The 18,069-nt window shown below is 31.6% G+C and overlaps 1 non-coding gene across 1 annotated transcript; it reads left to right on the forward strand.

The window, feature by feature from the left end:
* Nucleotides 1-6,230: 6,230 nt before the first annotated feature.
* On the forward strand, nucleotides 6,231-6,303 carry Trnat-agu. The gene has a single exon. It is a non-coding gene; the product is annotated as a tRNA-Thr (tRNA).
* The last annotated feature ends 11,766 nt before the right edge of the window (nucleotides 6,304-18,069 follow it).

Here is an 18,069-nt window from a genome sequence, read left to right on the forward strand (position 1 = left end):
AACACCCTACCTCTTTTGTAAATAAATTAATTAATGATAGAATTTTAACATATATGAATAAAATTGAAGTCCCTGTTACCAGTACCGCTAAATTAGGTATTACATATGTGGAGGGCTGTGATAGCCTAAGTACAAGAACAATTTGGAAAATCTAATTTTTTCAAAAAAAATATCAAGAGTGCCAACATAACTGTGTAGTAATGTTGTTTATAAATTGTTTTGTAACGAATGTAGTGCTGTGCATTAAGGTCCAACCAAACAATGATTTAAAAAAGATGTAGACAACCTACGACATTAGTGATGTAGATAAGCAAGAACTCGTTTTCCCAACACAGTCAAAAATATAACCACACGTGTGGTGTTTAGTGACCTCTAGTCTATGATTATTCGGAAATCGTGAGATGCGTCTGGTGTGAGGTAGATTTTAGAAAAACATTTTCTTTATTGTGCCAACTTTTCGATCTTCCTTGAGATCATCTTCAGGTCTCAAAGTGTTTGTTTTCTAAGGATGTAACATTCTTGTGTGTCGTGTTGAGAGTGCCCTTGGGATTTATAAATATTGTTTAATCTTAACAAATAAATGTAGGATGTAAAAAAATGAATTTATACAATGCTAGAAAATTTTAGATTAAAAACATAATTCCAGGTTCTGAAGATGATCTCAATAAAGATCGAAACATTGGCACGATATAGAAAATGATTTTCTAAAACCTACGTCACACCAGAAGGTATCTCACGACCTCCGAATAATTATAACCACACGTTTGATTTCGTTAATTTTTCTGTTATGGATAAAAAATAATTTTTTGGTAGAAGATTGAGATAAGTTGAAAAATAGTGATGATCGCTTTTTGGTGCGGTAAGAGGTTACGATAATCAAGCCTGTTGGTAATTTACGACTTGAATTGTAAAGTTTTCAAAATTGTGACGTAATATCTAGGGCAACACAAATAAAAGAAGGGAAAACGGTCTCGTTAATTATTCCCTTGTAGTCCAGAAGGAGAAAACCATGCCAGGTCAAGGGCGTAACTACTCTTCCCTTTGGCGTGTTGTAACATGAACTATGGAAAAAGAATTTCTATCCAACTGAAGCATACATTTGTCTATTTTAACATTTATTCGTGCTCTTTTTTCTAGCCGATTTGAATTTCATGGAGTGTTACAACCATTCCTCTTTTAAAGGCATTTGCACGGCTTTCGTGTTACTCCGTCGTCTATCTACGGCGTAATAACAAATATATCTGATGATCGGATTACCACTCAGATTACTCAATGGAATGTTTATTTCTTGGCCAATCTTAAAAGATAATTTATAAATACGAATAATTGCACAATCATCAATAACAATACTAATTGGTGGTCAGGTATAATACAATGAGAGCAGCAATGTTGGGACAGAGTCCACATTAAAAAAAAATTTGAAACCAACAGTTACTTATTTATTTATGTAAACTTTTAGACACCTAAAAGTTTGCTTTGGCCCCATGATGACCTTCAAATAAATCGAATGCGTGAATTTGTTTTCTCGTTCAAACCATACCGAGATTATTCCTAAGTAAAAAAGTGGTACAACTGCTCGGTATTGTTTAAAAATAGTAATTTAAAAAATATTTGAGATTTTCATCAATTAAACATGATTCCATAATTATTCGGAAATCCTGAGATGCAGTCTGGTGTGATGTAGGTTTCAGAAAAACATTTTCTTTATCGTGCCAACGTTTCGATCTTTATTGAGATCATCTTCAAGGCCTGGGATTTACAAACATTGTTTAACTTTAACAAATAAATGTAGGATGTGGAAAAACTGTAAATACAAAAAAGTAGAAATACTTTGATTGAATATAAAAAATATTTTTTGCATTGTATAAATTCACTTATACAGATCTTCGGTACTGAAGATGATCTCAATAAAGATCAAAACGTTGGCACGATAAAGAAAATGTTTTTCCAAAACCTACATCTCACCAGACCGCATCTCACGATTTCCGAATAATCATCGATTAACGGTCAATAATCACCACACATAACGTCCATAGTTTTAGCCAAATTTGTAATTCTCTAACCACTATCTCATACAACAAATACACCATCTTGCTTGTCTCCATTAACTCGAAATGACTTCAAATGATCGACACTATCTTTAACGAGAGTGTTTGGTCTGCATGATTACGTATATGACACGGAATTGATTTCGATCAAATTTCTATCAACACTTGACGATTTCTCATCAGACAGAGAAATGTTTACACAGAAAATGTGATATTATCAACATTATTGCAGTATAAGATTAGGAAAACTTCCAATAATAGACAAAAAGGAACTAATCGTCTTTTCAATCTACACAATAATGGATCAATTCGAAACAAAATGAAGCTCAATTCTACCAATGATATTACGGTTAAAAACACGATATTATACCGTTATATTTTAGATGAAACGAAATAAAACTAGTTAATAATAATTTATTTTATATTTATTATATGATTAAAACTCAAAGCTTAAAATGTATGTCGGCACTGAATTTGATATCTTCTGGGCCGGTATTTCCTCGATGATGAACCATTTTCGTATTTGTTATCTACAATCAACGTTAACATGAAGATGGTGTTTACGAAACGGCAACACAAGGCTGAGATTTTAATATAGGACTGTACTGGAAAATTAATTGCTCAATGATCAACCATTATCTCAGTTTTAATCTTAAATTTATACTCATCTCAACAAGTAAAGCAATTATCGGTGAAAACCCTCACGAATGCGATAATTTTGTGCGAAAGGATCACACAAGGCTTACAAAGTGTACTTGAACAATTTAAACAAGTTCCCTATTTTTTCGTGGTCCGCTGGACCAATTAATATCATTCAATTCAAGCAAGGTCAATATGAGCATGGCAGGGCCTTCCATCTGCTGTGTTGTTTGCTTAATAATGATGGATTTATTCTTAATTCTTCATTTTATATCCGCCAAACGGAAAAGCGAAATAGGAGGTGTGAGATTGTGTGTGTGTGTGTGTGTGTGTGTGTGTGTGTGCGTGAGAGAGAGAGAGAGAGAGAGAGAGAGAGAGAGAGAGTGAGTGAGGAAAATAGCGATGGAGAGATCGAAGGTGAAAGAGTGTGACGGCGTGAGCTTTTGAGATAGGAAAAATAGGCCATATTTTATTTACTTGAGTCCTTTTTTTAATTCAAATAATTCAAAAATTTATTTATTTTTATTTTTTTATATTTTTTTTATTATTTCATTTCCGTTTATTCTAATCGTTATTATTATAGTAAAACATTTTGCATAATCATATTTAATCTTTGCATCCATCCGAGTATAACAAAAACAATGACCGTATTCTTACATCCTCTAATGGCCTTTAATGTATTTTATTTTTATTAGGACTGTGTTACCGATAGTTCTTTATGACGACCGTTTTTTAATTTATTCCGTGAAACATCACATTTTCAATAAAGGCACTCTCAACACAATCCAATAATGACACATCTACACGGAAAACAAACACTTTGAGCCGTGAAGATGATCTCAATAATGATCGAAACGTTGGCACGATAAAGAAAATGTTTTTCTAAAACCTACGTCACACCAGACCGCATCTCACGATCTCCGAATAATCATTGACTAGCGATCACTAAACACCACACAGTAATAATAATAGTTACAGGTTGTATAAATAGATTAAACAGCCATGAAAAATTTCTACAAAGCAGTTGTTAGTACTGTTCTTAGCTATATACTTAAAAACCCAACCCTGGAATTTTTTGACAATGTTCTGGGATTTATTTCACAATTAATCTTCACCAAATGGAACCATTTAGGGCCTATATACATAAAACAATTCAACATAAATGTAAATTTTGGTTTGATTAACACGTTACTTATACAAAATATTATATTTAATTTTTTTATTTAAAATATTTCATTCATTTAATTTTTTTATATTTGTTCATATAATTTCTTCTTCTACAGAAAACCTTGCTAAAGGTTCTGAGAAGATAAAGGTTTCGAATAAGAAAATTTGTTATTTGCAGGGAGTGTTCAATACAAATGATTTTTAGGTTCTGACAACTCCTTAAAATAGGACTTAAAATACAAAAAAAAAAAAACAGAAAATGTTCAAAAACAACATGTTAACAATAAATAAAATTTATATGTGAAAATGAAACATTGAAGGTTACAATTTACACAGTAGACCACGATAAGTCAAATGGTCTTTCTTATGACTTTATCTGTTGGTAACAACTTAAGTAATACGTGGTGTTCATTTTTAATAATTTATTTATTTAAACGTTCATAATACATTTTAAATATATAAATTATTTAATTTTATATATTACATATAAATATATAATAAAATAATATATAAATACATACATATGTAACGTGTTACAGTATTGAATACTTATCTTATCATTATATTTTTGTACAATAATCCGTCTATTATTTCCCAAATTTATATTCACATTCTTTAGCCACAGTAGTTTTTAATTGTTATTTTCTTTTTCTGTAATTTTTACTTTTTCAATATTAACTGGGTGGTCAGTCGAAATGATATGTTTGGACATGCCTGCACAATCTTTTTGATTAATAATCCATTATATTTCGTGGTCCGATTGACCAAATAATTTTTTTCAATTAATTAATCTTTATGTAAGGTATTGGTTGAAATAAAAAAGCTAGTTTCACAAGCGGGATTCGAACCCACGACCTTCGGCTAAATACAATACTTATACTATTTGTTTAGTAACATTTCCTTTGAGTTGTTTTAATCGATTTTATAAGAATTGTACAGTGTTTTGAACATTAGTTTCTTACAATTAATTAATTTTTTGTAAGGTATTGGTTGAAATGAAAAGTTAGTGTCACGAGTGGGATTCGAAACCACGACCTTTGGCTCAATACGCCGTTTCTTACATGAACACCTAACTTTATACACTACATTCCTTTTAAGAAGGTTGTCTAAATTATTTTTTATAGTTAAGAACAGAATTAATTTTGTTTATAAAATACGCGTACAAATTTAGTAGTTCTATAATGTTTTCATTTTTGACAAATCTTTATAAGGCATTATTTTTCCAAATTTTGTAACTTTACCAATTAATAATTATTGGTTTAAGGGTCTAATGAAGAGATTTTGAGCTTTGATTCAAAACCGTAAAGTCATATTTCAGTCATTGTGAGTTAAACAATCGCACCGTCATTAAACATAGAATTAGAAATTCAACCAACTATTGCCTATAATAGGGAATCTCTGAAATTCTCTGAATTGATCAAAGAGATAGGGCGATATTGTTTAAGGAGAAAATTGACTGCAAAGATCAACGCCAGATCCGCTTACCCAGGCTATTTGTTCTTTACCAGATACAATCAGTCATCCAGTCACGTCGGAATGTCACTTATTGATAAACTATAAATCCAGTTTAAACAATAATGGTAGTAACTTCTGTGATTTCCAATTATTGATTATTCAAAAGTTCCGTTTTACTGATTTTTCCAAAATAAATCATTTGTTGAATTGATTTCTTTTAACAAAAGGTTATGAACGTTTGCAGCCGTGATACAAGCTTTTAGAGTACTCTTCTGAATGGGACGCGTTCCCGCCGTGGAATTAAAGACCTATTTGACAAGAGAAGCCGGTTTTTTGGAGTAGCGGATTCACTTTATGCAAATAACAACCGACGGTTGAACCGTTTACCTATGTAAATCGTCGACCGAGCAAGTGATTTTATTTTCCCCGGATACGAGTTCGCGCCGAAAATCGTGTGGTTAATAGCTCAGCACGGCTTTTCGTATAAAAAAGAAACCGGGAGTGATGTTTTTGTAAGAAAGTTCTCATTGAAGAGAGTCCATCTCCCCTTGAGATGCTGTAATTTTAATTATTTATTAGTAATGATCGCGCTATCATCTTGATCTCTTGATCTTTGAAATTAGATTAAGCACTATTTGGTTCCACAGAAATTGGCTATATCTACGATTTCAGATCATGTTTCGTTGGATGTATCAAGGGATTAAGCTTTTTCTGTCATTGGAAATAATTACATTATGGGCAGATCTTTGCATACCTTTCAAGTAATAAACCATCTTTTAATGAAATGGCTTAACTCAACTAAAATACACCAGCTTTGCAATTATAATATCGTATATAAGTTTATTACATTTCGTGGTCCGATTGACCAAATAACTTTTTTCAATTAATTAATCTTTATGTGAGGTATTGGTTGAGATAAAAGTCACGATAGCTCAAGTGGTAGAGCAGCTGCATAGTTAGCCGTAGGTCGTGGGATCGAATCCCGCTCGTGACAATGACTTTTTTTATCTCTACCAATACCTTACATTGGTACCTTCAATTAATTAATTGAAAAAAGTTATATGGTCAATCGGACCACGAAATCGAATGGAGTTAATAAGCGAAATAAAGTATATCTTCACTAAAGCTCTTCGTGACCATTTCATTTGTCGCCAAGAATGATATAGATTTCCTGCCATTTGAAAAATGGTAAAAAGGATGGAAAATTCAAAAAGGTGGGTTGAAATGGGAGGTAAGTGTCCGAGTGGATCGAAGTCACGATAGCTCAAGAAGTACTTAGCCAAAAGTCATGGGTTCGAATCCCGCTCGTGTCACTGACTTTTATCTCAACTAATACCTTACATAAAGATTAATTAAAAATATTGTATATAAGCTTACATAAAAAACAAAATTAAAATTAACCTACAAAATACAACTATGATCCGCACTTTCACAAGCATATCTAACGGGAATTTTTTTATTTCGGTACTATTATCTTCAAAATATGTAAAATAAATTTTACGGCATCTTATTTAATTGTAATTCTCTGATTTATGCTGATTTGAATGAATTGAAAACTTGAAATGCTTGTTAGAATATAGGATAGCGCAATATGTGCACTATATTTCAATTTTTTGTTTCCTCAATTGAAATATGGTGTTGCTATGCAAACGTCAAATTTAAACTACTTTTCGAATAATAATGAATGAATGAATAACCAAAACCATGCTGTATTTTTATGATATAATGTTTCTACCCTGTGAACCAAAATAATTTATAATTTATCCACGACAGGATATTATTAAAATTTCACAATTTCAATAAATATAAAGCGTAGTTCGAATTGATAATACCGGAACCAACTTATTTTTTCAAGATCAAAAATAAAAGAAACGTTCCGCAAACATTAATTTTTTATGTCCATCATTGTCTTAATGTTATTTTTTTTAAAAACGCGAAAAGTGATAAGCATTATTTTTAGTTAGGATCATCGTTAAAATTTTTGACCCCAAAAAGAAATTTAAAGTTTGTTGTCACAACAAAAGTTTATTATTGTTACAAGTTATAATCGGTTAAAAACGTAAATTGTAAACTATTCATTATAATATCTAGATAAAATTGACTGTTTCTTCCAAATTTCCCAAAAATCTAATATATAAACAGTCATAACCTAAATTGAAAAATAAACTGTGACTGTGATTACATAAAACTTAAAAATGTTCATTGTTTAATTCAAATATGTGTTTATATAATTCTTTGCAATAGTTTCCTTTTCCATTCTTTTTCTTGCGACTCATATATTTTTTTTAAATTATGTGTATTACTTTTTTAAGAATTTTTACAACAAAAGTTTTATAAACGTAAGCTTTGTTTCTACTTGTCTACTACAGATCTGTTCTGTAATCGGATAATATCTAAATTGATTTTTGTTCCAACGGATGACTGGGCGATACCATGTTTTGTTCAAATTCAACCCGTATTATACACAGTCGGTCAATTCTATTCAGGTCATCCTCGACCCAGAACATGGAAAGTAAGTCTCTATGGATAATGTAAGCTTCCATTTTGCTATTAAAATAACATTGCAAATGAAAACAGAAGAGAACAGTCATCATATTCTGATGTGTATGAATTAATTTTTGAAAGTAGTCTCCGTGGATTTTTCAATGGAGTAATACATAATATGTTTCTCTAAATTGTTAGCTTTTTACTTTTTAATATTTTTTAAGTAACAAAAACATTTATTCTTTGCTTCTATATATTGGTTGCTCTTTATTTTCAGAAATTAACAATAAACAGAACAAATTTTACTGATTACATTTCTTTTTATCAATTTAAGGTCTTATCAGGATTTTACCATTTCTCATATATTTATCTGCACTAAGATAATGTTTTTTATTACTTAGAAAAATAATGAAGAAAAACCATCATAAAATCCGTTATTACGATCTTAAGCATTTTTACAGTTAGCAAATTAATACTGCTTAAAAATTTTCATGTATTTTATAAATAATAATATCAGTTCTAATTCACCAAGAGCAAGTTTTTAAATCTTAATTATTTTGATATTTATGGCTGTACATATTCATGGATAGATTTAGAAACCTTGCAGTACCAAAATACATACAAATTTGAAACGGTAAAAATAAATGGCAGGCCGTGTTATCTATTAAAACACAATTTATTCACAATGTATCACAGGCTTTTCCTTTTAACTTTGTTTTTAAGAAAAGTTTGTTTGTATGCAGTAAAACCTTTTTCAGCAGGTTTTTTTCTGTAATACATATTAGATGTAAATGTATTTCTCCCTACTGAAAAAGTCTAGTTTTAAGTTGAAATCACTTATAGAGCTCGAATGATAAGGTTCTTTATCGGTAAATATAAAAAGTTGGGGTAGTTTTGTCAAATAGATTTAGACTGAATGATTTTTTTTTTTAACTTGCCTTCATGTCTGAGTGTCACTTCTCTTATACTAGAAAATATCCTATTTACTTTTTAGCAATCAAATCTTAAATTTATAAAAAACTTTGAACAAATTTAATGAAAAATTGTACATCACAATTTAAAATGTGAATTGTATTATTTTATAAATATTGAATTTATAATTATTCAGAAATCGTGAGATGCGGTCTGGTGTGATGTGGTCACTAATCACCACACATTGAATTTATATTATGCTATACAATTCGCCTACTAAAATTTTATGAATTTGTTAATAAAATCACATGTACTTACACAAGTAAGTAAAACTACATTTATGTGAAAAAATAATTCTTAAATTATATTACTTCATATAAATGCATAACAAATTTGTTTAATTATTTTTATATGAATTCCAGCCGGAATCCCTCTCGCGGAAGAAAGTTCAACAGCAAAAACCTTTATAAAAAAAAACTTCTGGAGCATGTCGTCATAATCCTCGCAGAAGTCAAGGAGCCAAGAAAAGACTTGTACTTTCGCCTTCAACTTGCGTTGACATCTCGAAAGGCCAATAAAAGTCGAAAATGTTTCCGTTACTGTTTCTATACAACATTTCTGACCAGTCCGTTTAATCGGTTATAAAATAAAGCGCGAAATACAGCCACTGTACAAAAGGAGGGTCCCTGTTAGTAGGAAGTTCTAAGAAAAGACCAAAGAATGTCGTGTCCAATGGGCACAATTGTATTTTGCCTTCTTTAATATGTTCTGAAGCATAACGGTTGAATCTTATTGTTTATTGTGAAATGACAACCTCAATTGAATTTTGTCTCAACTAAAAACCTTAATTAATTGAAAGATATTAATTGGTCACGCGGACCACGAAAACTAGCGGACTTGAACATAATTTTGAATAAACGCTCGCTCATGAAAACTCCTTTCACTCAGCGCAAAGCCATTCTAGAACTACGATGTCTATCAAGTCATTAAAGACAACTTTAGTTTCGCTGACGACTCTATGTCTTAAACATACTTGATTTAGGCTTGGTGAAACCACAGCATGTGTTGCATGTGAGTTATATATCGGAATTGGTACACGGTTCTGCAGTGTATTCTGAATAAGGAATAGAAACAAGGAACACCCACTTAGGACATAGTGGATGTGGGAGAATATTCGTATTTTAAAGAAACTATCGGACGGTTAGTACTTTAATACGATAATAAGAAAATGAAAAGATGCAATTGAGTTACCAGAGCAAGCCTGAGTAGCACGTTCGTTAGAAGGCTATATATATAAGTAATGGTTTCGATGTGAGAAACTAATTTTTTAAAAATAACGTTTATTCAATAGAAACTATAACTTTACACAAGGATTCTATTTTAAAGTGTCTGTACTGTTCGGAGTCCCGAGTGGATCTGACGAAGAGGGGTGTTACAATACAATCTACATTTTATGCTTACAATACATTCTCTGAATTTGTATAGGGGTAGAACCATTTGATGTTGAATTAGTGGTTTCGTGCAGGCGTAACTCCTCCATCCCCAAATGACGCTGGGGGCGACTGATTGGTAAGGGTTGCAATGGCCAAGAGTTGTCTCCGCGTGCGATACCTTGTGAGGACTCCATAAGCTAAGGCTATGACCAATAAACAGTAGACTGGCATGGTCCATATGCTCATAGACGTTGAAATGTAGGACGTTTTGATGATTGGCGAAACATGGTTGAGTTTCAGCTCCTCTAATCCCAATTTTTTAATGTTATTTGAGAATTTTGGCTGTTGATTCCTGCTTAATCCGAGCTTAACGTTACTAATAATGTGTAGAGATTAGTGACCGTTAATCGATAGTTATTGAGATATCGTGAGATGCGGTCGGGTGTGAAGTAGGTTTCAGAAAAACATTTTCTTTATCGTGCCAACGTTTCGATCTTTTATTGAGATCATCTTCAGGGCCTGGGATTTACAAACAATGTTTACATTTAGGATGTGGAAAAGTGAATTTATACAATGCAAAATATATTTTATATTCAAACAAAGTATTTCTACTCACTCNTAAATGTAAACATTGTTTGTAAATCCCAGGCCCTGAAGATCTCAATAAAAGATCGAAACGTTGGCACGATAAAGAAAATGTTTTTCTGAAACCTACATCACACCCGTCCGCATTTCACGATATCTGAATAGTTACTAATAATTTTCGGATGCCCAGAAGTTTTTAAATAGTGGTACAATCGTCGTTCTTTTAGACCACTTTCCTGCCGTTGTTGTTCAGTAGAAATACTCTTTTCAGTCGTTTTACTGCAGTCCCATCCTGGCGTGTCACAGTCAGGTGATTGTCGGTTACGACGAGTTCTGTGTATGTACAGTTCGATGGATTACCAGTAAGACGTAAGGCCTTGTCGCACAGGTTGTACTTATGGGGGATTCGTTCGTATGAACATAGATATTTCAATTTAGTTTGTTTACAATTATTATGTAAACTTATGATATCTATATTATGAATATACATTTTGGGTTTAAGAAAATTGTTAACATTTGGTATAATAGATATGAATTTAGTTTCATGTTGCCTAGGTACTGATAGTAATTTTTAAAGATTATAATCGTTGTTAGTGACCAAAGGCAGGCGTAATAAAAACATTATTTGTTCATAATGAACTTCGCAATTAACTTTTATTAAATCTTCAAACTCTAACATATTTTCTAATTTTGGTTCAAACGGTAGTCTATTATTATAAAATTTACCGATTTCTTGAATTTCAGTTAACAATTCTTGAGATGATATATTGCTGGGGTGAAGTTTTTGTAGCTTACACAATATTATGGAGTTTTCTAAATCTTGTACAACATTCAGCAAATTTGTACGCCCCAGGCAATGATGACACACGACAATACAGATTGGGCGAATGCAATCTAAACTGAGTATAAGGTTTCAAAGTCTAATATCATTTAGTCTAATTTTCAGCACATGAGGGAAAAACAAGGAAAGTAATCAAAATGGATAGTATAGATCAATTAACGTTTACAAATGCTAGAACAAAGATCGATCGGATTGAAATCTCCTTTCAACATCTTCAAACTAGTTGCCAAACTTAGGAAGGGGATCAGCTACAATGCGGATTGTCGGAAATCCATAGGCCATGATCGGGTTAAGTTCGCAGGCGTGGCCAGTGGTGGAGGCGGCCCATCACCACTAATAGCTGCCTGTGGACGACATCCAGGTAATTATGTTCTCAGTTATTTAATAAACTTAACAGTGAATTTCATGGCTGGATCCAATTATGCAGACATCTAAAGAAAACTGGACCTTGTGGGACATTTGTTAGTTGTAGGGGTAAAAGGGATTTGAACATTTTATCCTACGGTTAAAAAGAGGGAAAATACTTGTTATCAGTGAGAACTTTTTTAACCGGGCAAATGACAATATTTCTCAAAAAAGATGACAAAGTATTACGACTTTTCCTGCATGATGTTAATCTGGAAATGTCAAAGGTCATTTATTCCATAAATTAACAACGATTTTTCTACACGAGTTTCTATAAGTCGAAAAAAATATCAGGTTTAAAGTTTCATTACAATTCAATATTAAAAATAACAAACATTTTTATTTCTAAAAGTCACAATTAAATAATGCACACGAATCCAATAGTGTTTTGATATGATTTAATATATTCGAATATAAGACGTATTCAAACATTGAAAACAGACCTGTATTTTCAAAAAGGAGAAAAAATATAATCCCTGAGAAGATTCGGTTTTGCAGTTGAATGCCAGTTATAACAAAACGTGTCGCCGTAATTTATTTTCCGAAGAGATTAACATTACGTAAGTAAGCTTAATGAGATAATATATTTGATAATTTTCCTATTTGCTGGAAGGAAAAGCTCTCTGTCTGCCCCTTCCATCCGCTTTTGCGGAAGATATATTCTGGGCGTTGGAAATGATTAAATTATTATATCTGGCTGCTGCTTTTAACAGAAGTATTAGGATTGAAATTACATAATCGGAGCTGGTTAAGCGGAAGTTCAACAAGGTTTGAATATGTTTAAATCTATTTCTCACTCACTTACTCGCTTTATTCTGTGTATCTTTTCTCTTTTCAAATGATAATACAATTATTAACACCATATTCTGACTAGTAATCTACCCAAAATCGGATTAAAATTTGTTAGGCAAGACTGCTAGATTGGGTCTATATTAAACAAAACAAACGGGATATTTGTTATGTGCAATAATACTTATGTTCTTCTTAATTGTTCATAACATTGGCCATTATTGTAAGGCGGGTGATTTTCGTTAATAGTTCAATTCTGATGCGTCAGAATTTGGATCGAATTAACCGTGCGGCCTGCAAAATGTATGCGTTTTAATACATTTTGAAGAGGAAAGTTTGCCGTATGGTGATCTTTGTTGATATCATCTTCAGGGATCAAAGTGTTTGTTTTCGGGTGTCTTGTTGAGAGGGCACATAAAACATACACTTCGAGCCCTGAAGATGATCTCAATAAAGATCGAAACGTTAGCATGATAAAGAAAACTTTTTTTCTAAAACCTAGGTCACACCAAACCGCATCTCACGATCTCCAAATAATAATTTTAAATTTTGAAAAAATACACTTGTAAAATTTCTTAGGCAATACTAGTTGACTGGGTCTATATTAAACAAAACAAACGCAATATTTATTATGTACCATACTTATTTTCTTCGATTATTTTCTTCTCAATTGTTCATAACTGTGGCCGTTATTAAAGAGTAAAGCGGGTGATTTCCTTTAACAGTTCCTTCCTATTTTGTGAAAATTGGAAACCATTTATTGGATCGAATAAGTCGTGCGACCTGGAAAAATGTATGCCTTTTAATACATTTTGACAAGGAAAGTTTGCCTAATGGGATTAGCAGGTCGTGTTTTTCAGCATAAATTTTCCAAGGTGGAAAGAACGCAGATGCTTAAAATTTAATCCACACTCTTTAAAAACTTTTTTACTCACCATAGTTTTGTTTTATGTAGTACAAATTTCATTCTGCCTATATTCAATCTTTGTAAATAACAGCAACTAAGCAAACAAACAACGTAGATTTTCATGTTTTAAAATACAAAAAATGTATGTAAATAGTAGATCAATTTCCATAGTCCATCCATTTAATTCGGAAACGATTAACTTTAGCAAAAAATAATCTTATACAAACCCCAAATGTATTTTGGCGAGAAATCGCGTGGTGGTAACGAATTTAAAATAACTTTCTCATCTATCTGGGAAATTAAACTAACTTTGTTATTTTAAATAAGAATCCCATATTTTTATTGTACAATTCTATTCTAGAGCTTATTTCATTCTACTTCTACTGAAAGAAAAATTTGGATAGGATCGACAATTTCTGAGATATGCCCGACGGAATAGGCGTGAGGGGTTATGCTTTTTGTTATAGCAAGATGGCCCTCTCCGTTTATTTCGAAAACGATTAACTTTGTCAAAAAATGGTTTATATAAACCCCAAGGTAATTTTAACTGCAAAAAGCATACCACCTTACGCTACTTCCGTCGGCGATAACTTAGATATGGTCGATCCTATCAAAATTTTCCTGTCAGTAAAAGTAGCATAAAATAAAGTATCGTATTGAATTGTATAATAAAAATTTAAGATTTTTATTTAAAATAACAAAGTTAATGTTATTTCCCAGCTAGATGAGATAGTTAAGTTAAATACGTTAAGACCACGCGATTCCTAGTCAAAAGTAACTTGGGGTGTCGATAAGACCATTTTTCTAATGTTAATCGTTTTCGAATTAAATGGGTGGACTATACAAGTTGATAAACCCTATACATATATATTTTTTAAATCTCAAATAGAAAGAAATTTCTGCTTCACAAGTCAATAAGTACGAGAATAAATGGTAGAATATTAAATCCCCTACACTATTCGTGCAAAACGAAAATTTATTGCACTTTTCTCTCGGACTTGCAAGACCACCTTGATCATAAATGTCGAATTTAGACAATCCAATATAAACTTGATTTCCAACAGTTTATTTCTATATGAAAAAAATGTTTCTGATCTTGTTAATATTCAATTTTAATTTGTATAATTATATTTAAATTTTGTCCTGTCTGTAACTATAATGGTCTATTATAAATGTAGTATTAAGCAAATGCTATTTTTTTCATATTAACTTCTTTTAAATTCATACGATTTTCAAATATATAAAATCACGAACATTATTTACAGTTGTTGCAAACATTTTAAAAATTATTAGACAGTTCATACATTCTCCTAAATGGAAGCATTTATTTCAAAACCATTTTCTAACTTGTTTGTTATGTACAAGAAACTACAATACAGACATGAAAAACAACCAACGAAAATTCACTCATTTGGGCACTGTCAACACGACACGCTAGGATGGCACAATTCCACAGAAGACAAACACTTTGAGCCCTGAAGATGATCTCAATAAAGATCGAAACGTTGGCACGATAAAGAAAATGTTTTTTCTGGAACCTACATCACACACGACCGCATCTCACGATATCTGAATAACAATTTTCTTAGTCTTATATGCTAAATAATGGTCGATAAAAGGTACATATTTTATAAATAGTTCACTTGATGTAAAACAGACTTACAATTAGAAAGATTTTCGTTTGTTAATATTTGTTTTATACAATCATTATTAATTTTTGATTTATTTGTAAAATATGTAAAGTTATTAATTTCTATGCACGTAGCAGTGAATAAATCATCCTTCGCCTTGAGTATTAAGGGTGTATAAGTGTATATTGTAGTTGCTCGGGAGTTTTTAAGAACTGGATAGGATAACAGGAAATAGGCATCAAAGTTTTGGCTTTGGAAGGGAATATAAATAAAATATTATTATCAACAAAAGAGCAATGCACTTTAGTTAGTTGCCAAAGCGTACTAAGATCAGGTGATATAAACGTAATATTTTTAGAGACTCAAGATCATCTTATGTTAAAATAGAAGAATGTAGCATTTTTAATTTGCAGAACTCTACAGAGATTTCTATATCATTAATTTTATTCTCTATTAAAATCAAGTTTAGAAGGATAGAGTTATAAAGTTGGTTCCTTTCTAGTTCGTTTAATAGGGAATTAGCTAGTAATTTTATCTGTCTGTTGTTTTCTTGTATGATTTGTATATCATGATTAAATGCATCAACTAGTTTTTTATTGATTGTCATTTGGCTGTCCACATTGTGTTGCAAATGAAAGGAGTTGCTCTGGATTGCATTTATGGCTTTGTCGTATCTCTCTTTGTTATCAGAGTCCATATTTCCAGTGATCCAAGAGATTGCCTTTCCTAAACCATTAAAAAGTCCTCACTTTGGTCTTTGTGTTTTTGATTTGTTTATCATTAAGTGATCAAATTTCTTTCGTGTATAGAGATACAATTTTGATAAAGATTCTGGTTTGCTAAGTTTAAATTTTAGTAAGTCTTTTACGTAATCTAGTTCCGTTTTTATCTGTTCTAAATTGATTAAATGAATAAATGTGTCTGTCATATGTGTTTGGTTGCAATGATAACAAGGGATAAGAAGGGCGCTTTATCGTCTCTGGCCAGTAGACTAATTGGGTCCTGGATATCTGGCTGGCTGATAATCTGTCACCTCTGACCCGCTCGACTTATCTGAAGTGCTGGTTGTCTACATGACGTGTAGGTCGTTTCTATAACTTTAATTTACGACAACGTTTGCACTTAAGTTTCATTTTGAATAGTAATCATCTTGACAATACCAAACAAATAACAATCTACTCAAGCTATTCATTTAGTTACTTCACTTTAACTATTACTTATTCGCTATAGAAATTATCTATTTGAAAATTTTGTTAACGTTTAAACTGTACGCAAATATAAGTTTATACCACAAAAACCACAAAATGTTTATCCTCATTCAAAATGTAACATTACGATCATGTATTTGCCTATTTCAATGAGGGAAGAATTATTTGGATTATAAATTTTCATATCAAAATTGAGTTTTTTGTACAGAAATCAAGTGAAAGTTCTTAGCATGTACCATATGTCTGATTTAGTAATGTATTTTTTGGTACTTTTTCTGTATCACTTATACTATCATTTTTAATAATCGATCTCTAAATCAAAACGAGCCTACTTTTTCTGTTTTCCTTTTATTTCTTTTTTTTTCAACAAACATTTGTTCAAAGAAATCGGTGCAGTAAGTCCAATTCTTAAATAGTGAAATGTGCCGAATTTTTGGGTCTTTTTTAATTNCCACCCACATGTAATATAACTTAGTTTGTATATATTTTTATATATTAATCAGTTTCACGTTTTTTAATGTTTAATAAGTGAGTCTTTGTTAAAAAAAATTGCTAAGAGAAAAAATAAAAAAAAAATAAAAAAAAAATAAAAAAAATAAAAAAAAAAAAAAAGTTTTTAAAAAGTTTATTTTTTATACTACTTTCTTTTCTATCGGTTTGTATTACTTATGTCATATCTAAACTATGGTTTTTACTATTTTACAGAAACAAATGTCTATTATCATTTACCGAAAATGTGAATAATACTAACCAACAGATTTTAAAACGGGTTTTTAAAAATCTATGATTTTTTATGTCGGTAAACACTATTGTGATTATGTCTCATAAGACTTAATGGTAAAATATGTAAGCTGAGTTTTCCCAGAATGAAAGAGATTTACGCCGTATCAGATAAATATCCCTTTGGCTAAGAATGTTACGCCACTTTACACTTTTCTACCACTGGAATGAACATTTTAAACGTGCCAGTTTGCAGTGCAGAGGGTAAACGAGCAGTTAAGAGGAGCTTTATTTTCCTACCGTTGGTTTTAACTTGAAAAAGAATGGCTGCCATTCGCGGCAGAGATTTAGCTTGGGCTCCCAAGGAGTGGAGTCGAAGGTAATTCCTTTAATCAATGGACCCCCGGATCTGGATAAAAAATGGAGGCATTTGTTGTGGACCTGGACTTCTTCCTAGCCAACTCCCTCTGCGAGTTATGTGTTTTGATGCTTTTTAATTCGGGTAGTGGCCCTTATGGTCTTACAAACTCCCTTTCCAGAGGGATAAAAGCACCTCCATTACTTTCCGGACGAATGATAATTGGCGAGTTCAAAACTTTAAGTGATAGTTGTAAGATGTGAGAATAGAGAGCCAAGATTCTTCTCTCTCAGGTCTCACCTCGTTTAGATTATTCCACTATTTCCTCCAGTAACCACTTTGTACAATTAGCATAATTCATCGCAAGGGGCGTTCCGGTTTGGAATTAACAAGGTCAGATAACTCCACTCGGTATGGTACTAAATTAACAATAAAGTTGAGTTCGTGAATATTCACACCCGAGTAATAATAATAATTAATTAATTGA

This window comes from Cimex lectularius, unplaced genomic scaffold (genome assembly GCF_000648675.2).
Source record: "Cimex lectularius strain Harlan isolate CLEC.00 unplaced genomic scaffold, Clec_2.1 scaffold133, whole genome shotgun sequence".
NCBI lineage: Eukaryota > Metazoa > Arthropoda > Insecta > Hemiptera > Cimicidae > Cimex > Cimex lectularius.